Source organism: Tamandua tetradactyla, chromosome 3, assembly GCF_023851605.1.
Source record: "Tamandua tetradactyla isolate mTamTet1 chromosome 3, mTamTet1.pri, whole genome shotgun sequence".
Classification (NCBI taxonomy): Eukaryota; Metazoa; Chordata; class Mammalia; order Pilosa; family Myrmecophagidae; genus Tamandua; species Tamandua tetradactyla.
This window is the reverse complement of record NC_135329.1, coordinates 156,179,081-156,202,902: the sequence shown is the minus strand read 5'-3', so window position 1 is coordinate 156,202,902 and position 23,822 is coordinate 156,179,081. Positions and strand designations below refer to the sequence as shown.

The following is a 23,822-nucleotide window of genomic DNA, read 5'->3' as shown; positions in this document are numbered from 1 at the left end:
CCAATTCTTCTCAAACTCTTCCAAAATTGAAGAGGAAGAAAGATTCCAAACTCCTTCTATGAGGCTAACATCATCTTAATACCAAAGCCAGATAAAGATATCACAAGAAAAGAAAATTAAAACCCAACATCCCTAATGATTATAGCCGCAAAAATCTTCAAAAAAAATACTACCAAACTAAACCCAACAGCATATTAAAAGAAGCATGCACCATGGTCAAATGGGTTTTATCCCAGTAATACAAGGGTATTTTAAACTAGGAAAGTCAATCAATATATTGCACCACATTAACAGAATGAAACTTAAAAAACACATGATCATCTCAATTGATGCAGAAAGGCATTGGGGAAAAAAATGAGAACACTTTCTTGATAAAAACACTCAGAAAACTAGGAACAAAAGGAAATTCCTTCAACATGATATAGGACATATATAAAAATTCCATAGCTAACATCATTCTCAGCAGTGAAAGACTAAGGCTTTCCTCCTAATATCAAGAACAAGACAAGGATACCCGCTATCTTCATTGCTATTCAATATTGTACTGGAAATGCTAGCCAGAGAGAAAAAGAAATGAAAAGCATCCATGTTATAAAGGAGGAAATAAAGCCACACATCTATGGCCATTGATTTTGATAGCATGCCAAATCCACACAACAGGGTCTTCAACAAATGGTGCTGGGTAAACTGGGTATCACATGTGAAAAAATGAAAGTGCACCCCTACTCCACACTTTGTACAAAAATTAACTCAAAATGGATCAACTACCTAAATATGAAAAATAAAACTATAAAACTCTTAGAAGAAAACATAGGGAAGTATCTTCAGGACCTTGAGTTAGGCAATGGATTCTTAGGCTTTACAACCTAAGAAATCAGACTTCAACAAAATTAAAAGCTTCTGTGCAAAGGAATATCAACAAAGTGAAAAGACAACCAACTGAATGAGAGAAAATATCTTGAAACTATATATCTGATAAGGGTTTAATATCCAGAATATAAAGCAACTCCTACAGCTCAACAACAAAAAGCCAACTCAATTTAAAAATGGGCCAAAGACTTAAATTGACATTTCTCCAAAGAATATATATAATTGGGCAATAAGCACATGAAAAGATGCTCAACATTAGTCACTAGTGAAATGCAAATTAAAACCACAGTGAGATGCCACCTCACAGCCACCAGGATATCTATTATTTTTAAATGAAAAATAAGTGATGGCAAGGATGTGGAAAAAAACACTCACTCATTGATAGGAATGTAAAATGTTGCAATCACCATGGAAAACAATTTGGCAGTTCCTTAAAAAGTTAAACATAGAGCTACCACATGACCTGGTAGTCTTACTTCTAGGTATACACTAGGAGGAGTGGGAGGAACCACATAACACCTGTAGACACATACAGCCATGTACCAACTCCAGCTCTTAACTGGCTCTTGACTGGAAAACGTGGGAGCAGAGGTCTGCCTCTGAAAAGGCTTTTATTTTATTTTTTTTAACATCTTAACAGTTCAATAGCTCATTAATAGATGTGCCAGCCCTCTCCACCTCTAGCACTATCCCAGGCAAGGGTGGAATTAAGGCATGTCTAAGAGGCAAAGTAAATAGTCAGGTGGATGCAGACAATTCATTAAAGGGTGTTTCTTCCCCAAGAAAAGGGGCACAGGGTCCAGCTAAAGGGGAGGCTCTATTTTATGAAATTCAGGCCCCAGAGGCTGGAAAACAGAAGCAATCTAAGCCCACCCTGGTGTGGAGAGGCTGCTGAAATAAAAGTCACTGCATGTCTGTAGGCTGGCGGGAAGGTGTGGGCAAAGAAGCACCACATGCTGGAGAGGACAGGAAAAGCACCGAGTCTAGGGGCTTCATAGGAAAGTTTAACAATCTGTGGGGTCTCAACCTCAAAGAAATTTGATACTGGCTGCTCTCTCGTCCTGAGATGTGGACCTGTCTGAACTGGGAAAATCTGACTGTGGTAGATCATATCTGAGGATGCCTTCCTCAAAAAAAAAAAAGGCAAGAAACAGAAAAACAAAAACTGAAAAATTCTGATAAGTTAAACAGAACCTATGCTAGAGGTCTAGAATAAGTTGAACTGAATGCCAAAGAACAGATAGGGAGCAAAGTCAACCAACAAGAAAACCCTAGGTAAAAGAGTAAAAACAACATCTAGAATAAACTAATTAAGAAAATCAAATGCCTAGACACCAGCAAAAAATAATGAGTCACACTAGAAAAATCGAAGATATGGCCCAGTCAAAGGAAGAAACCAACATTTCAAAAGAGATACAGGAGTCAAAACAACTAATTCAGGATGTTTGAACAGATATACAAAATATCATCAAAAATCAAATCAATGAGTTGAGGGAGGATAGAAGACATTGGGTGAATATAAAGAAGAATTCAAAAGTTTGAAAAAACAAATTACAGAATTTATGGGAATGAAAGGCACAATAGAAGAGATGAAAACAATGGAACTCTACAAAAACAGATTTGAAGAGGCAGAAGAAAGGAGTGAACTAGAGGACAGGACATCTGAAATTCAACACAAAAGAACAGATAAGAAAAAGAATGGAAAAATACAAGCAAGGTCTCAGGGAATTGAATGACAACATGAAGTGTACAAAAATACATGTTATGGGTGTTCAAGAAGGAGAAGAGAAAGGAAGAGGAGGAGAAAGGCTAATGGGGGAATAAGCATTGAAAATTTCCCATCTCTTCTAAAAGATATAAAATTACAGATCCAAAAAGTGCAGCTTAACCCAAAAGAACAGATCCAGATAGACATACTCCAAGAAACTTACTAATCATATTGTCAAATGTCAAAGATAAAGAGAGAATTTTGAAGGCAGCAAGAGAAAAGAAATCCATCACATACAAGGAAAGCTTGATAAGACTATGGTGTGGACTTCTCAGCAGAAACACTGAGGGAGAGAAGGCAGTGGTGTGATATATTTAAGATTCTGAAAGAGAAAAACTGCTGACAAAGAATTCTACACCCACCAAACCTGTCCTTCAAAAATAAGCGGGATATTAAAATATTTTCTGAAAAAAACAGTCACTGAGAGAATTTGTGATTAAGAAACCAGCTCTACAAGAAATGCTAAAGGCAACACTACAGGCAGATAGGAAAACACAGGATACAGAGGTCTGAAGAAGAGTGTAGAAACAAAGATTATCAGTAAATGTAGAAAAAAGAAAAAAATTAGATGTGACATATAAGATCCAAAAGACAAAATGGTGGGGAAAAGTACTGCCTTTGCAGTAACAACATTAAATATTGGTGGATTAAATTCCTTAATCAAAACACACACACTGGCAGAGTGGATTAAATAACAGAACTGAGCTAGAGTGCTCCAAAATACATGAGACAAACACTGACAACACTGGAGGGAGAAATAGACACCTCTACCATATTGGCTGGAGACTTCAATTTCCTGCTCCAATAAATGTATAGAACATCTAGACCAATGATCAATAAGGAAACAGAAATTTTAAATAATATGATAAATGAACTAGATTTAACAGACATTTACAGAACATTACATCTCACAACAGCAAGATACACATTTTTCTCAAGTGCTCAGGGAACATTCTCAAGATAGACCATTTGCTGGGTCAAAAAGCAAAACAATAAATTTTTAAAAATTGAAATTATTCCTTGGATCATAATGGAATGAAGTTGGGAATCAATAAAAGGCAGAGGGCCAGAAAATCCAAAAATATATGGAGGCTAAACAACACACTCTTAAACAACTAGTGAGTCAAGGAAAAAATTACAAGAGGAATCAGTAAATATCTCAAGGCAAATGAAAGTGAAAACACAACATATCAAAATTTTATGGAATGCAGCAAAGACAGTGCTAAGAGGAAAATTTACTGCCTTAAGTGACTATATTTAAAAAGAAGAAAGAGAAAAAATCAAGGAATTAACAATTCACTTGGAATAACTAGAGACAGAACAGCAAACGAACTTCAAAACAAACAAGAAGAAAGAAATAATGAAGATTAGAGCAGAAATAAATGAAATTGAGAACATGAAAACAACTGAGAAAATCAACAAAACCAGAAGTTGGTTCTTTGATAAAATCAAAATTGATGGAACTCTAGAGAGGTTGACAAAGAGAGAGAGTGAAGATGTAAATAAATAAAATTAGAAATGGGAAAGGAGACATAACCACTGACCCTGCAGAAATTAAAGAGGTAATGAGAGGATACTATAAGCAACTATATGCTAATAAACTAAACAATACAGATGAAATGGACAACTTCCTAGAAAGGCATGAAGAACCAGCACTGACTAGAGAAGAAATATATGACCTCAACAAACCAATCACAAGTAGAGAGACTGAATCAGTCATCAAGAAGCTCTCAAAAAAGAAGTGTTCAGGACCAGATCATTTCACATGTGAATTCCACCAAGCATTCAAGAAAGAATTCGTTACAATCCTGCTCAAACTCTTCAAAAATATTGAAGAGAAGGGAAGGCTATCTCATTCGATGAAGCCAACATCACCCTAATATCAAAGCTAGACAAAGATACTATAAGAAAAGAAAATTACAGACCTATCACTTTAATGAATATAGATGCAAATTTCTCAATACTATACTTGAAAATTGAATACAGCAGCACATTAAAAGAGTTATACACCATAACCAAGTGGGATTTATTCCAGGTATGCAAGGATGGTTCAAAATAAGAAAATCAATTAATGTAATACACCATATCAATAAGTCAAAGCAAAAAAAAAAAACAACACATGATCATCTTGATTGATGCAGAAAAGGCATTTGGCAAAATTCAACATCCTTTCTTGATGAAAATACTTCAAAGGATAAGAATAGAAGGAAACTTCCTCAACATGATGTAGGGAATATGTGAAAAACTCACAGCTAGCATTATCCTCAATGGGACAAGATTGAAAGTTTTCTCTCTAAGATTAGGAACAAGACAAGGATACCCACTATAACCATTGCTATTCAACATTGTGCTGAAAGTTCTAGTCAGAGCAATTAGACAACAAAGAAAATGAGGCATCCAAATAGGAAAGATAGAAATAAAACTCTTATTGTTTGCAGATGACATACTATATGTCAAAAATCCTGAAAAATCTACAGCAAAGTTACTAAAGCTAATGAATCAGTACAACAAAGAAGCGGGATACAACATCAACACCCAAAAATCAATATTGTTTCTATACAATAGTAATGAGCAATCTGAGGAAATCAGGAAAAAAATTTCATTTACAATAGAACACTTATCCACTGTAGTTGGAAATGTAAAATGGTGCAACCACTCTGAAAGGCATTTTAGTGGTTCCACAGGAAGCTAAGTATAGAATTGCCATATGATCCAGCAATCCCATTTCTAGGTACATATTCAAAAAAACTGAGGGCAATGACACAAAGGACATTTGCACATTGATGTTTATAACAGCATTATTTATTATTACCAAGAGATGGAAACAGCCTGTAAACAGGCTGACAAAAACAAAAAGAGAAAAGACACAAATAAACAAAACCAAAAATGAGAGGGGAGATATTACCACGTGTGCCAGCTTGAAAGGATTATGTACCCCCAGAAAAGTCATTTTTTAATCCTGATCAATCTTTTGGGGGCAGTTGTTCTTTTTAATCCCTATTCAGCCCTGATGGTCAGAAACTTGATTAGATTATCTCCACAGATTTGATGCGCCCAATTGTGGGTATTAATCTTTGATTAGAGGGAGATGTGACTCCACCCATACCAAGTGGGTCTTGATTAGTTTACTGGACTCTTTTAAAAGAGGAAACATTTGGAAAAAGTTTGAGCATGAGAACTACGAGAGCCCATGCAGCCAGAGACCTTGGGAGATGAAGAAGGAAAGTGCCCCTGGGGGAGCTTCATGAAACAAGAAGCCTGGAAAGAAAGTTAGCAGATGTTGCCATGTTCCCCATGTGACGTTCCAGAGAGAAACTGATCATCAGCCTTCTTGAATCAAGGCATTATTCCCTGGATGCCTTCAATTAGACATTTCTATAGCCTTGTTTTAATTTGGACATTTTCATGGCTTCAGAACTGTAAATTTGCAACTTAATTCCCCCTTTTTAAAAGCCATTCCATTTCTGGTATATCACATTTCAGCAGCTTGCAAACTAGAATAGATTTTGGTACTGGAGAAGTAGGGTGCTGCCATGGTTTGCAAATACCAAACATATTGGAGCAGCTTTTTAAATGGATAAGGGGAAGATTCTGGATGAGTTTTGAGGGGCTTGAGAGAGAAGGCCAAGAATGCTTTGAAGAGACTGTTGGTAGAAATGTGGACTCTAAAGATACTTCGGATAAGGCCTTATACAAAAATTAGGCACATGTTATTGCAAACTGGAGGAAGGCAACCCTTGTTCTAAGTTTGCAGAAAATTAATCAAAACTGACTGCTGGCTTTAGGTGGCAGACAGATTTTAAAAGCCATGAACTTGGATATTTAGCAGAAGAGATTTCCAGATTAAATGTGGAAAGTGCAGCCTGGTTTCTCCTTCCAGCTTACAGTAAAATGTGAGAAGAGATTAGTTAAGAGCTGAACCCTTGGTTACAAAGAAATCAAAATTGATTATCTGGAAAATTCTGGCCTTCCAGAAGGAGAGACCCCAGAGGATACTGCTCCATGTGAGGATTTAACCAAATGTGAAATAAGTCAGCCATTTCAGAAAAAGCCAGGATTGGATATGGAGTTATCCAGAAAGGATTTGTGGAAACTCCTTTTGTTTGATGGGCATGATCCAAGCCTACTGTATAGGAAGCCAACAAGAGAGTTGCAGGATCTGAAAAAACAGAACCACTGCTGGTCTGGATGAGAGGGACAGAAAAGGGACACATTGGAGGAAAAATAACTTCAGAGACAGAACTATGGAAGCTAAAATATGAAGTCAAGAAGTCATGGGCCAGGAGAGCGGACCCACCCAAGCACCTGAAGAGGGTGAGTTGGCCCAGAAGGCAGAGGGTGGGCCTTCAATCTTGTTGCAGTAGACAAGTTATGCCTTCTCAGGTCTTAGAGAGGGTGGAGCACATTCCTTGAGGATGGTAGAGAGCTTGACTGCCTCCACCTGGAGGGGCTGAATATGTGCCCTGAAGATGGTAGAGAGCCCAAATGCAGCCCTGATACTTAGAGAGGGTGAAGCCAAGTAAAAGTGATCTCCTCAATGTCCCCCAAGTTGCATTCAGAAAGAGGTGTGCTGGTTTGAAATGAAGTATGCCCCCTAGGAAAGCCATGTTTTAATCAAAATCCCATTTCATAAAGGTAGAATAATCCCTAGTCAATATTTATGTTTGAAACTGTAATCAGATCATCTCCCTGGATGGTGTGATTTAATCAAGAGTGGTTGTTAAACTGGATTAGATGACAACATGTCAGCACCCATTTGGGTGGGTCTTGATTGGTTAATTGGAGTCCTATAAAAGAGGAAATGTTTTGGAGAAAGATTCAGAGAGGACAGAGCAGAACGGCATAGCCACAAGAAGCAAAGTCCACCAGCCAGAGACTTTGAAGATGAAGAAGAAAAATGCCTCCTGGGGAGCTTCATGAAACCGGAAGCCAGGAGAGAAAGATAGCAGATGAGGCCGTGTTTTCCATGTGCCCTTTCAGCTGAGAGAGAAGCTCTGACTGTGCTTGCCATGTGCCTTCTCACTTGAGAAAGAAACCCTGAACTTCATCAGCCTTCCTGAACAAAGGTATCTTTCCCTGGATGCTTTAGATTGGACATTTCTATAGACTTGTTTTAATCGGGACATTTTCTTGGCCTTAGAACTGTAAACTAGCAACTTATTAAATTCCCCTTGTTAAAAGCCATTCCATTTCTTGCATACTGCATTCTGGCAGCTAGCAAACTAGAACAGGTAGGTTACTGTATAGGCCCTTGGAAAGGGTGGGACTGATGCTTTCTAAAGCCCCAAAGATAAATGACTCTCAGACTTTGAAATCTAATGGAGTTTGCCCTGCAGGTTTTCAAAACTGCTTGGGTCCAGTGACCCCTGTGGTCCTTCCAATTTCCCCCTATGGAGATGGAGATATTTATCCTAGACTTTCCATTCTTTGTATGTTGGCAGCAAATAATTTGTCATGAGTTTTACAAGTCCAGAGCCAGAGGAGAATTTTGCCTTAGAACGCACCATGCCTGTAACAGACTTTGGTGAGACTCTGTACTGGCTTTAACCTTGTATTTGTATTGTTACTGAAATGGTTTGAGACTTTTGTGATATTGTAATGAAGTTAACATATTTTGTAGATGGGAAAAATGTCTTTTTTTAGGGTCCAGAGGGTGGAATGTGCCTGACTGAAAGAACTATGTACCCTAGAAATGCCACGTTTTTATCATGATCCATCTCATGCAGGCAGCCATTTCTTTTAATCTCTATTCAGCACTGTAGATTGTAAACTTGATTAGATTATCTCCATGGAGTTATGACACACCCAATTGTGGATATTAACCTTTGATTAGAGGGAGGCATGACTCCACCCATTCCAAGTGGGTCTTGATTAGTTCAACGGTATCCTTTAAAAGAGGAAACATTTTGGAAAAAGTTTTAGAGCCACAGAACCACAGAGCCCATGCAACCAGAGACCTTTGGAAATGAAGAATGAAAATGCCCCTGGGGGAGCTTCATGAAACAAGAAGCCTGGAGAAAAAGCTAGCAGACATCACCATGTTTTTTTCATGTGCCTTTCCAGTTGAGAGAGAAGCCCTGAATGTCATCAGTCTTCTTGAACCAAGGTATTGTTCCCTGGTTAAAAACTAACACCAGTTGTGCTCAAACTCTTCAAAAAAATTGAGGAAATGGAGAGTTAGCTAATTCATTTTATGAAGCTAATATTTCTAATATGAAAACCAGAAAAAGAGGCTAAAGGAAAGGAAAACTACAGACCAATCTCCCTAATGAACAAAGATGCAAAAATCCTCAACAAAATACTAGCAAATCAAATCCAACAATACATTAAAAAGAATTATACGTCACAACCAAGTGGGGTTTATACCAGGAATGCAAGGGTGGTTGAACACAAGAAAATCAATCAACTTAATATGGCAGATTATCAAATTGAAAGGGAAAAAATCACATGATCATGTCAATTGATGCTGAAAAAGCATGCAATAAGTTCATCATCATTTCCTGATAAAAACACTTCAAAAGGTAGGATTGAAGGAAACTTTCTCAGTATTATAAAGCATGTCTATGAAAAACCCATAGCCCAGCACCATACTTAATGGTAGAGACTGAAAACATTCCCCCTAAGATTGGGAATGAGACAAGGATGCCCAGTGTCACCACTATTATTCAACATTGTGCTAGAAGCCCTAACTGGAACAATTAGGCAGGATAATAAAATAAAAGGCATCCAAATAGGGAAGGAAGAAGCACAACTTTCATTGTTTGCAGATGACATGATCCTATACTTAGAAAAAAACCTGAGAAATCTATGACAAAGCTGCTTGAGCTAAAAAATTCAGGAAAGTGGTGGGATACAAGATTAATGTACAAAAATCAGTAATGTTTCTATACACAAATAATGACCTATTTGAGGAGACAATTAAGGAAAAAACTCCATTCAAAATAGTGACCAAAACAATCACGTATTTAAAATAAGCCTAAGCAGGGATGTCAAGGACTTGTACACAGAAAATTATGAAACTTGTTAAAAGAAATTTAAAATGACCTAAACAGATGGAAAGACATTCCATGTTCATGAATAGGAAGGCTGAATGTTATTAAGATGTCAACTCTGCCCAAACTGATCTACATATTCAATGCAATACTGATCAATATCCCAACAACTTACTTAGAAGACTTGGAAAAACTAGTTATCAAATTTATTTAAAAGGGAAGGAGACCAGAGTAGTTAAAGATATCCTTAAAAAAGTAGAGCAAAGTCTGAGGACTATCACTTCCTGACTTTAAAGCTTACTATAAACACACAGTGGTCAAAACAGCATGGTACTGGCACATGATAGAAGTATTGACTAAAGAAATAAAATCGAGAGTGTGGAAATAGACCACCAAATCTATGACAATTGATCTTTGATTGCCCACAAATCCACTGAATTGGGACAAAATAGTCTTTTCAATAAATGGGCATGGGAGAATTGAATATCAATAGCCAAAAGAATGAAAGAGGATCCTTATATTACACTCTATATAAAAAATAATTCAAAATGGATTAAAGACCTAAATGTAAGAGCCAGTACCATAAATCTTCTAGAAGAAACTGCAGGGGAAAATCTTCAAGGTCTAGTAACAAGAGTTAGCTTCTTAAACTTTACACCTAAAGCACAAGCAGCAAAAGAAAAAATAGACAAATAGGAACTCCACAAGGTGAAGAGATTTTGTGCCTCAAAGGACTTTGCCCAGAAGGTGAAGAGGAAGCCATCTTAATGGGAGAAAATATTAGGAAACCACAATTTGGAAAAAATACTTGATATCTTGCATACATAAAGAAAGTGTACAGTTCAATGACAAAAGAATATCTAACCCAATTATAAAACTGTCTAAAGATATGAATAGGCACTTTTCTGAAGAGCAAATACAAATGGCTACAAAGCACATATGCTGGTTTAAAACCATTATGTACCCCTGAAAAGCCATGTTCTTTAATCCTCATTCAATATCGTTGGGTGGGATCATATTTATTAAGTTTTTTCCATGGAAATGTGACCCACCCAATTGTGGGTTGGGCATTTTGATTAGGTGGCTTCCATATAGATGTGTCTCTCCCCATTCAAGGTGGGGCTGCTTACTGGAGTTCTTTAAGTGGGAGCCATTTTGGAAAAAGCTTCAAAGCAGACAGAGCCAACATAAGACCAGATATTTGGAGAAGCAGAATGAAAATGCCACTGGGGAAGCTGTTTGAAATGAGAAGCCAAAAGAGGAACAGATGCCAGCCACATGTCTTCCAGCTGACAGAGGTGTTCCAGACACATCAGCCTTTCTTAAGTCCAGGATCTGGATGGCTTAGTTTGGATGTTTATATAGCCTCAGAATTGTAAACTTGCAACTTAATATTGTCCTTTTTAAAAGCCATTCCATTCCTGGTATACTGCATTCTGACAGCTTCAGCAAACCAAAATAACACATGAAGAGATACCCATCCATTAGCTATAAGGAAAATGCAAATCAAGACTTCAATGAGATATCACCTCACACCTATAGAAATGGCTGCTATTAAACAAGCAGAAAACTACAAATGTTGGAGAGAATGTGGAGAAATTGAAACACTTTTTCACAATCAGTGAGAATGTAATGATTCAGCTGTTGTGGAAGACAGTTTTTCAGTCCCTCAGAAAACTAAATATTGAGTTACCCATGACCCAGTAATACCAATACTTGGTATATACCTAGAAAAGCTGAAAGCAGTGACATGTTCTTTAATCCTCATTTAAGATTGCACACAGATTTTCATAGCAGCACTATTCACAATTGCCAAAAGATGGAAACAATCCAAGTGCCCATCAACAGATGAGTGGATTTACAATATATGGTATATACATATGATGGAATACTATGCAGCAGTAAGACAAAATAAGGTTCCAAATCATATGACAGCATGGGTGAATCTTGAGGACATAATGCTAAGTGAAATAAGTCAGACACAAAAGGACAGATACTGTATGATATCACTATTATGACTCTGGTAAAGGAAATCTACAGTATTCTAGGTTACACTGTAGAATATAGCAGACCTAGAGGTACACAGAAGCTGGAGACAGAGGAAAGGCTACCCAATGATGTTGAATTTAAATGCAAGAGGATGGATAGAAGTGATGGTAACTAATTAGTGAGGTTATAAGTAACATTGCCTTATTGAAGGTGAATATGATTAAAAGGGGATGCATATTGCCATGTATCCACCAATTAAATCAACAATTATAAATAAGTTCTCACGTGAACTATTTCAAAGGTTTGATATTGGACAAAGGGTCAATAGTAGAGAGGTATGGGGGGAAACTAAAATTGCATGCTATGGTCAATAGTTACCAGGAAGACATCAATTATACCACAGCACTACCAGAGACAACTAACTGGGAGAAGGGACAAGTGATAAGAGGAACTTTTGATTTGATATTTGGTGAGGCTGTGTTTGTCAGTCCTTTACCTCTATGGACCAATGAAAATTGTCTAAAATTGAGACTACTGTTGATTGTACAACCAAGTGATGATACTGTAAGACATGGTTTGTTTATTTTGGACATTATCCTTGATGCCCAATAGATGGAGGGTCCCGAAGTGTATAATGTCTGTGAAGCAGAATGGCAAACTGTGATACATTTATAAGATGGAATATGGTATGGTGACAGAAACGAAGGGTGTGGAGAGGCATGCAATGAACTGAATAAACCTTAAGGACAATGTGTTACACAAAATAAGCCAGAAACAAAATTAAAAATATGCTAAGGTCTCTTTTAGAAAATACTCATAAGAAAATTGGAGCCTAGATTGCAAGCCCATATAGCAGCCACACTTAGTCTGAGGTTGTAAGTGTATTCTAGATTCTGAGACATTGAGCTATATGTGTATTAGCATGTATTTCCCTGGAACTTTGAGTAACTCTGATACCTAAGACCCAGAAATGGAGTTCTGCAGCCCAGAAAGTTACCTAAGCTACATACAATAACAGTTAAAGTAACCAAAAAGGAGCTCACGCCTCAATTAGAGATAAAAATGAAGCCAGTCTGGCTGGAACTAAGGTAAATCACAATACAAGGTAAAAGATTATAGTGTACGTACTCTAGACCTTCACTTTCTGTATGAGAATAAAGGCAGATAGGTTTATTATGTCTAGAAACCAAATTTTCCATAACACACACTCTTAATCAACCTGTCTGGATAGTTCATTAAATAATCCAAACTCCTGGAGTCCAGAATAGGAATAAGGCCTTAATGTAATACCAGGACACATCTCAGACTACGGTGGGCTGATAATTAAAAACTATTGATAGAGTCCTTTGAGGGCCCAAAGGAAAAAATATATGTATTTATATGGAACTATTTAACTTTCTCATCTGGGAAAACTATTGGGGACTCCAAAAAAAATAGGCCAAACCCTTAATTTTGAGGCTTACCCTTATGAAATTTCTATCTGTAGTGCAGAAGTGAAGACTACCTATAATGAGGCCTAAGAGTTGCTTCCAGGAAACCTCTTTTGTTGCTCAAATGTGGCATCTCTCTCTCTCTAAGCCCAACTCTGAAAGGAAAATCATTACCCTCCCCACTATGTGCAAATGACTCCTAGTTATGAATCTGGTCCTGGAACCATGGGATTGACAACGCCTTCCCAGTCAAAAGGAGAAAAGTATAATAAAATAAGGCATCAGTGGCTAAGAGAAAGCAAATAGAGTCAAGAAGCTATCCTGAAGGTTACTCTTATGCAAGCTTCAGTGAGATAGTGCTGAGTGCCATGGTTTGCTAAACCAACCAACATCACTCCTATTAACTCTTAAGAACACCTAGAGCTCCAACTGAGACTATAAAAGTTTCATACACTAAGACTGCTTTCCTGAAAACTATAATTTCCAGAAGATTGCTAGGCAAGATAAATCCTGAAACCCAGAGGAACCAGTCTCTCCAAGATTATCAATAAATTACATTCCCTATCCTTTAGTGTCACCACCCCTTCTCAAAATGAAAATGTCAGAATGAGCATTGCCTAAAGATCCCTATAGATTGGGAGAAGGATCAAAGGAGAAGGAGAGGTTATAGCAGAAGAAATAGGATTTAAGAAGGAGTATGACTGCTGTATCACTATATTGATATTTCTTTTAGCCGCCACTGTTTTGCAGAAGCTAAAAGGAAAAATCTGAAATAGTGGAATGGTAACCCATAACAAACTGTGACATCTTTTCTGTAACTATTTGTTGAAGTATACTTTGAAAACTATTGCTTTTTCTTTATTTGTACATATATTTCACAATGAAAATGTTTTAAAAAATAGCAATTCCATATGGCAACCTAAGTAAATTGGAGTTAATGTTTATGTTTTTCAATATAAACTTTGTTGACATGTGATTTAACTGCCCTAATTTATTAATTTTGTTTTTATTAGTTATTTTATATAAACTATGATACCTGTTTTAGAAATCCTATTTATTTATTTTGTGGTACCCTATTAAGTTTAATAAGATGTTTACTCTTAAATAATGTAATAACTCTAGGTAAAACAGTATGAATAGTTTGAACTTATCTAGATATTACATCTCTAGATAGAATTCTTTCATAAGACCAAGATCAACTTAGAAAGTAATCACCTTGGGGATGTTGAGTAAAAGTCTGTACATATAAGACAAAAGGGGAAAAACATACTCGTATCTTGAAATACCTTTGAGAAAGGTCAAAAGAAAGGAAGTATTTTAATTTGAAGAATGATTTGCACTGCTTTTCCAGTGTTTACAAATAATAAAATTAAAATATTTCATTACATTTCAATACCTAAATTGTAAACCAAACAGTTACTTAGAGCCATAAATTTTCACTATAGTAAATTTTTTCATCACAAGTGGTGTTAGGATTCATAAACAATTTTTATTCCTTTCCCTTAAATATAGCTAAATTATGAAAATTATGAACAAAGTTATCAGAAAAGGATTAAAGAATAAAATCCCTTTGTTAACAAATCCTGAATCCTGTTCTGAACTGGAATTTGCTCTAATGGAAATGTTAAAGTACTAGCAGTTTAAACCCACTCTTCTTTTCACATAAATGTCATTTATTTCTGCAGCTTGATTTTAATAATTGCTTAAGTCATTTAAATCCATGCAGAATTCTTACTGGTGCTGAAACTTATTTGCATAAGTATTGAGGGTAAAATTAAATGACTCATTCTCTTTATGGTCAAAATGGCAAACTTTTTCTCATTATTATGTTGTGAAATCCAGGAAATAACTCCACAGCCATTTATTTAATTTTTCTTCTTTCAGACATTTACATTTTGCAAGCTATTGTATAATAAGTGAACTGGTAACTTTTTTCAATATACTTCAAAATCTCATTTTAAATGCCCTGTAGCAAAGACAATACTAGCTATTGCTTAGCATTGGGGTGAACCAGTTTAGCCTTTCTAGAGCTTGACATTTAAAAGAAGTCCAGGGGAGGCCATGGTGGCTCAACAGGCAGCATTCTCACCTGCCATGCCAGAAATCTAGGTTTGATTCCTGGTGCCTGCCCATGCAAAAATGAAAGTACAAAAACAAATTTTAAAAAAACCTCTTAAATTAATACTGCAGATTAATATTCAGCAATGCGCATTTTCAGTTAACTGGTTTTCAATAAATGTCCTGCTTGTAAGGAAAGAATTAACCTTCTTTTCTAAACAGAGTACCTTTTGCTATTAATATCAAAACATGGTTTTCAAAGTCATAAAGCATCTTTGCTCTCTTTCTGGAAAACAACAGCCTCTATAGCTATACTTATATTATGCCATCACTATAATTTAAAAAAATCCAAGCAGAAACTCTAACCACAACAGTAAAATTTGGCAATTGTTAAATGACAATTGTTGAGAACAAATCAAGATCAAAACATCAAACCGATATTTCTAAATTCTGGGATACAGAACTATTTCTATATAACCTAGTCATTTCCTGAAACTTTGGGTATTTATGTGACACCTGGAACTCAGAATTCGTGCACTGAAGCTAAAGTCAGCATTACCCCATTCAGCAACTGTTAAAAAAAGGTGAAAAAGTGAGGGACCATGGTGGTTCAGCAGGCAGAGTTCTCGCCTGTCATGCCGGAGACCCAGGTTCTATTCCCAGGGCCTGCCCATGCAAAAAAAAAAAGGTGAAAAAGTGATCAGACTTCATCTAGAGATATATATGAAGCTAATCTGGATAGGACTAAGGTAAATCAGAATACCAGGTAAAGAATGATATCGGAGAGATGTTTATTTGGTGCAAAATTTATATTCTGGGTAGCATATTATCTAATTTAACCTGTATGGTCAGTTTACTTGAACACCATCATTACATGGAATCTTGAATAGGCCATGAGATCTTGTTGGTTTGTATAGATTAGTGTGATGCCCTGATATACCCCAGAGTAATTAGGGTAGAGAATAAAAAGAGTATTTGCAAAGTCCCTGTGCCAGCTTGAAGCTATTGTGCATGCCAGAAAGGCCAAATCATTTAATCCTCATTCAAAATGGCTGGATAGAATCCTTTTTATTGTTTCCATGAAGATATAACCCACCCAATTGTGGGTGGTAACTTATGATTAGATGGTTTCCATGGAGATGTGTATCCACCCATTCAAGGTGGGATTGCTTATTGGAGCCCTTTAAGAGGGAACCTTTTTTTTTTTTTTTTTTTTTTTTTGGCATGAGCAGGCTCTGGGAATCAAACCCAAGTCTTTAGCATGGCATGTGAGAATTCTGCCACTGAGCCACTGTTGCATCACTCAAGAGGGAACCTTTTTGGAAAAAATTTTAGAGCAACTAGAACCAACAGAACCCACACAGCCAGAGACCTTTGGTGCAGTAGGAAAATACCCCCAAGGAATCCTTATAAAATGAGGAGAGAAAGCTAGCAGAAATCTCAAACATCATGGGCCTTCATGAACCAAGGTATCTTTCCCTGGATGCTTTAATTTGGACATCTTTGTAGTCTTGTCTTGATTTGGACATTTTCACGGCCTTAGGTCTGTAAATTTGCCATTTAATAAACTCCCCTTTTTAAAAGCCATTCTGTTTCTGGTATATTGCATTCCAGCAGCTTTTACTGACTAGAACAGTCCTCTTGGAGGACTGGGGAGAAAGGAGTAAATATTAAACTTTCCCATCTGGGGAATTTCTGATTCTCACAAGTAATGGGGGACAACTAATTCAATAAGCTAAGCCCTCAATCTTGAGGCTTGCCCCTATGAAGTTTATTCTTGCAAAGGAGAAGCTAAGCCTACTTATAATTATGCCTGAGCCACGCCCAGAGAACCTCTTTTGTTACTCAGATGTGTCTCCCTCTAAGCCAATTTGGCAGATGAACTCATTGCCGTTCCCCCCATATAGGACATGACTCCCTGGGGTATAAATCTTCCTGGCAACATGGGACCTAACTCCCAGGGATAACCAAGACCCAGCATCATCATAATGAGAAAGCCAACAGGAAGAAGAGAGAAATAAGACAAAATAAAGTCTCAGTGGCTGAGAGATTTCAGAGTTGAGAGGTTATCCTGGAGGTTATTCTTATGCATTATACAGATACCCCTTTTTAGTTTATGATGTGTTGGAATGGCTAGAGGGAAGTACCTGAAACTGTTGAACTGTGTTCCAGTAGCCTTGGTTCTTAAAGAAGACTGTATTAACATATAGCTTCTACAATGTGACTGTGTGGTTGTGAAAAACTTGTGTCTGAGGCTCCTTTTTTTCAGGGTATGGACAGATGAGTTAAAAAAAAAGAATAAAAATAAAAAATAATAGGAGGAGATAAAGAGTAAAAATTGGGTAGGTTTAAATACTGTGGGTCAATGAGAGGGACGGGTAAAGGTAAGGTACGTATGAGTTATTTTTTTTCTTTTTTATTTCTTTTTTCTGGGGTGATGCAAATGTTCTAAAAATGATTATGGTGAAGAATACATAACTATGTGATAATATTGTGAGCCACTGATTGCATAATATGGTTGCATTGTATGTGTGTGAATATTTCTCAATAAAAATATTTTTTAAAAAAAAGAATAAATCATTAGTAATCCAAGAATCCTGGCAATTATTGGAAAAAATACTTACGAAAGCTCTGTATGACTATATAATGATGGTTCATTGAAGTGAACTTTCTTGCCTCCTTTAAATCTTACTCAGAATGAGGTTTTTTTTTCTTTTTTTAATGTAATTTTTTTGAGAAAAAATCACACACTGTATTAGTTAGGGTTCTCTAGAGAAACAGAATCAACAGGGAACACTTGCAAATATAAAATTTATAAAAGTGTCTCACGTGACCGTAGGAACGCAGAGTCCAAAATCCACAGGGCAGGCTGCGAAGCTGATGACTCCAATGGATGGCCTGGATGAACTCCACAGGAGAGGCTCGCCAGCCAAAGCAGGAATGCAACTTATCTCCTCTGAGTCCTCCTTAAAAGGCTTCCCATGATTGCATTTAGCATCACTAATTGCAGAAGACACTCCCCTTTGGCTGATCACAAATGGAATCAGCTGTGGATGTAGCTAACGTGATCATAACCTAATCCTATGAAATGTCCTCATTGCAACAGACAGGCCAGTGCTTACCCAATCAGACGAACAGGTACCACAACATGGCCAAGTTGACACCTGTCCCTAACCATGACAGTCCACCCCTTGTCAACTTGGCACCTATACCTTAGATTTCCAAATGAAAACAAAAATAAGCACACATTTTTTCTTTTACCTGACAATACTCAACTGTCCTGCATATAACTGGAAACACATTAAATCTCTCCAGAATAGGGTGCAAATCCTTGGACAACATTCATTCTTAAACTTGATATCTTACAACTTAAATAGTATAACACAAACAAAACAGCATTACAGTCCTCGTTTCTGTAACTGATCACGTGGTCGAAGTTCATATTTATCACTACCTTCTTCCACTACCCATTCCATGTTCCCTTTCCCCTCAGCAAGCACTTCAGCTGGCCGTGGTTCTTTGCCTGGTGGGGTGACCCAAACCTTCATTCCTGAAGTCTCAGAGCCATTAGTGGTCCTGCCTGGATTGTGTTGTTGCAGTTTTCCATTGATTTTAATCACAGGGCATGGTAGTACTAATAGACGCCCCAGGGGATCTCCTATATTCCAAGAAAACTCTTCTTTACCTCCATTATGTAGTTGCAGTCCTACTTCCTTCTGATAGTCAGGGTCAATTACCCCAGACAATAATGTAATTCCCTTCTTGGTGTGTTGATCCAGAGGCATAAATAGCCCAAAGTGGCCAGGTGGCAAGCTTAACTTCCAGTTCAGTGGTATCACTGTTGTTTCTCCTGGAGAAAGCACACCCCGTTTTGGAACTAAAACCTGTAGACCAGCAGAACTCAGGGTAGCAGGGACAGGAAGCAAAAATTTTCCCAGTGGATCACTAGGAGTAATAGTGAGTGGCACCACACCCATTTCCACCCCTTGGTTCCTGGACCCATGGATCCTGGCTATGGGAGAAACAGCACCATACAGTGGACGCTGATTCAGAGCATACACAGCTTCCTGGAGAACATTACCCCAGCCTTTCAAGTTTTTGCCACCTAGTTGGCACCGTAATTGAGTTTTCAAAAGGCCATTCCACCGTTCTATCAATCCAGCTGCTTCTGGATGATGGGGAACATGGTAAGACCAGAGAATTCCATGAGCATGTGCCCATTCCCGCACTTCATTTGCTGTGAAGTGTGTTCCTTGATCCGAAGCAATGCTATGTGGAATACCATGGCGATGGATAAGGCATTCTGTAAGCCCACGGATAGTAGTTTTGGCAGAAGCATTGCGTGCAGGGAAAGCAAACCCATATCCAGAGTATGTGTCTATTCCAGTTAGAACAAATCGCTGCCCCTTCCATGAAGGGAGTGGTCCAATGTAATCAACCTGCCACCATGTAGCTGGCTGGTCACCTCGGGGAATGGTGCCATATCGGGGGCTGAGTGTGGGTCTCTGCTGCTGGCAGATTGGGCACTCAGCAGTGGCTGTAGCCAGGTCAGCCTTGGTGAGTGGAAGTCCATGCTGCTGAGCCCATGCATAACCTCCATCCCTACCACCATGACCACTTTGTTCATGAGCCCATTGGGCAATAACAGGAGTTGCTGGGGAAACAGGCTGACTGGTATCCATAGAACGGGTCATCTTATCCACTTGATTATTAAAATCTTCCTCTGCTGAAGTCACCCTCTGGTGTGCATTCACATGGGACACAAATATCTTCATGTTTTTAGCCCACTCAGAAAGGTCTATCCACATACTTCTTCCCCAGACCTCTTTGTCACCAATTTTCCAATTATGGTCTTTCCAAGTCCCTGACCATCCAGCCAAACCATTAGCAACAGCCCATGAGTCAGTATACAAACGCACCTCTGGCCAGTTTTCCTTCCAAGCAAAATGAACAACCAGGTGCACTGCTCGAAGTTCTGCCCACTGGGAGGATTTCCCCTCACCACTGTCCTTTAAAGACACCCCAGAAAGGGGTTGTAATGCTGCAGCTGTCCACTTTCGGGTGGTACCTGCATATCGTGCTGAACCATCTGTAAACCAGGCCCGAGTTTTCTCTTCCTCAGTCAATTCACTGTAAGGAACTCCCCAAGAGGCCATAGCTCTGGTCTGGGAAAGAGAAGGTAATGTGGCAGCAGGAGTGGAAACCATGGGCATCTGTGCCACTTCTTCATGTAACTTACTTGTGCCTTCAGGACCTGCTCTGGCTCTATCTCGTATATACCATTTCCACTTTACAATAGAGTGCTGCTGTGCACGCCCAACTTTATGGCTTGGTGGGTCAGACAACACCCAACTCATGATAGGCAACTCAGGTCTCATGGTAACTTGGTGGCCCATGGTTAAGCGTTCAGTCTCTACTAAGGCCCAGTAGCAGGCCAAAAGCTGTTTCTCAAAAGGAGAGTAGTTATCTGCAGCAGATGGTAAGGCTTTGCTCCAAAATCCTAAGGGTCTGCGTTGTGATTCTCCTACTGGGGCCTGCCAAAGGCTCCAGACAGCATCTCTATTTGCCACTGACACTTCCAGCACCATTGGATCTGCTGGATCATATGGCCCAAGTGGCAGAGCAGCTTGCACAGCAGCCTGGACCTGTCGCAGAGCCTCCTCTTGTTCAGGTCCCCACTCAAAATTGGCAGCTTTTCTGGTCACTCGATAAATGGGCCGGAGTAGCACACCCAAATGAGGAATATGTTGTCGCCAAAATCCAAAAAGACCAACTAGGCGTTGTGCCTCTTTTTTGGTTGTGGGAGGGGCCAGATGCAGCAATTTATCCTTCACCTTAGAAGGGATATCTCGACAAGCCCCACACCACTGGACACCTAGAAATTTTACTGAGGTGGAAGGCCCCTGTATTTTTGTTGGATTTATCTCCCATCCTCTGACACGCAAATGCCTTACCAGTAAATCTAGAGTAGTTGCTACTTCTTGTTCACTAGGTCCAATCAACATGATATCATCAATATAATGGACCAGTGTGATGTCTTGTGGGAGGCAGAAACGATCAAGGTCTCTGCGAACAAGATTATGACATAGGGCTGGAGAGTTGATATACCCCTGAGGTAGGACAGTGAAAGTATATTGCTGACCTTGCCAGCTGAAAGCAAACTGTTTCTGGTGGTCCTTACTAATAGCTATTGAGAAAAAAGCATTTGCCAGATCAATAGCTGCATACCAGGTACCAGGGGATGTATTGATTTGCTCAAGCAATGATACTACATCTGGAACAGCAGCTGCAATTGGAGTTACCACCTGGTTGAGTTTACGATAATCCACTGTCATTCTCCAAGACCCATCTGTTTTCTGCACAGGCCAAATAGGAGAGTTGAATGGGGATGTGGTGGGAATCACCACCCCTGCATCTTTCAAGTCCTTAAGAGTGGCAGTAATCTCTGCAATCCCTCCAGGAATACGGTATTGCTTTTGATTTACTATTTTGCTTGGTAGGGGCAGTTCTAGTGGCTTCCACTTGGCCTTTCCCACCATAATAGCCCTCACTGCACGAGTTAGAGAACCAACGTGGGGATTCTGCCAGTTGCTCAGTATGTCTATGCCAATTATACATTCCGGAACTGGGGAAATAACTACAGGATGGGTCCGGGGGCCCACTGGACCCACTGTGAGACGGACCTGAGCTAAAACTCCATTGATCACCTGGCCTCCATAAGCCCCCACTCTGACTGGTGGTCCAGAGTGACGTTTTGGGTCCCCTGGAATTAATGTCACTTCTGAACCAGTGTCTAATAATCCCCGAAATATCTGATCATTTCCTTTTCCCCAATGCACAGTTACCCTGGTAAAAGGCCGTCGGTCTCCTTGAGGAAGACTTAGAGGCAGGTCAACAGTATAAATTTGTGGCAGTGTAACAGGTTTCTTCCCCATAGGGACCTGGCCTCCCCTTCATTCAAGGGGCTCAGGGTCTGTAAACTGTTTCAAGTCTGGAAATTGATTAAGGGGCCGTGATTCTGTGTTTTTGTAATTCAGGTTAGACTTCTGTTCCCTTGACCTAGAACTCTTTTGTTTATACAGCTCCAACAAGAATTTAGTAGACTGCCCTTCTATTGTATTTCTAGGCACCCCATGATTTACTAGCCAATGCCACAAATCTCTGCGTGTCATATAATTTTGATGCCTCCTTTGAGTTTGTTGTCTATTATAATACCCGCGTCTACCCTGTCTTTGGTGATTAAGTGCTGCCACCTGGCTTCTGCCAACTCGGGATCCTGTCATCCCCATTGTGTTTAAGGATTCCAGCTCAGTGACAGCAGTTCCTACAGTAATATCTGACCTACAGAGAATTGCAACCACAGAGCTCTTGAGGGATGATGGTGCTAGTCTCACAAACTTATTTCTCACTGTTCTGGTAAAAGGTGCATCTTCTGGACATTCCTGGGGTGTAAGAGCAGGCTTTGCATGATAAATCCACTCTAACATCCCAATCTCTCTAAGCCTCTGGATCCCCTCATCTACATTATACCAGGGCAGTTCTGGCATTTCAACCTCAGGTAATGTTGGCCACCTTTTGATCCATGTTTCAACCAACCACCCAAACAAGCTGTTAACACCTTTTCTAACTGCTCTAGCTATAACATTGAATGCAGAATCTCTGCTTAGTGGGCCCATATCAATAAATTCAGCCTGATCCAGCCTTATATTCCTCCCACCATTATCCCACACTCTTAAAATCCATTGCCACACATATTCCCCTGATTTCTGTCTATATAAATTGGAAAACTCACACAGTTCTTTTGGAGTATAACGTACCTCCTCATGTGTGATACTTTGTACCTCACCTTTAGGGGCCTGTTGGGACTTTAGTCTAGTTATAGGTCTAGAAGAAATGAGGGGTGGTGGGGGTGGGTCATGAAAAGAATTAGAAATATCTTCCAAGCCATTTGCTTCAGGGCTTTCATTTGCAGTTTCATCTGGTGAAACAGGATTAATAACTCTAGGGCTAATCCCTTCAGGAGGAGGTTGGGTGGCCAATTCCTCAAGGCAGGCTGAAGGTGGGGCGGCTATGTCCTCAGGGCAGACTATTACAGGGTTATCTAAAGAAGGCTCAGCATGGTCTAGGGTTTCAACCTCACCCCCAACATCATTATCAATCCATATGTCACCATCCCATTTTTCAGGGTCCCACTCCTTTCCAATCAATGCCCTCACTTTAACGGCAGACACCATGCAAGACTGAGATTTCAGTTTACGTTGTAAAGTTGCTACTCTAACAATAAGATTCTGAGTCTGATTTTCAGAGATCTCAAGTCTACGGCTACAGGAAATAAAATTTTCCTTGAGGATACTCATAGAAACCTCTACATCTTTCAGACGGCACTTAAGCTTCTTGTTTGAAGCCTTAAGCCCATCCCTTTCACCCTTTAATGCAGACAGTGTATCTAACAACAACCAACCAACATCTCTATAACTCTTATTTCTACAAAACTCTGTAAAGGTGTCAAAAACATTATCCCCCAGAGTCTGGCTTCGTACAAGCGAAGCATTAGGAGAACCGAATGATGATATTTTGATTATCTCCTTTGCCAACTCACTCCATGGATTGGGAGTGTCATTCTGATTATGGGAATCAGAGTCCTTAGTGTCTCTGAGCCCAGTCAGAGTAGAAAACCATTCATAAAAACCCATTTTTAAGATTCTGTTCCTTAAG

General features: G+C 38.9%; 1 long non-coding RNA gene across 2 annotated transcripts in view; it reads right to left on the bottom strand.

Moving 5' to 3' along the window:
- The window catches only part of LOC143677849 (uncharacterized), an 88,967-nt gene that overhangs the window by 61,643 nt on the left and 3,502 nt on the right, over window positions 1-23,822 (bottom strand). The gene's annotated exons all lie outside the window — the stretch shown is intronic.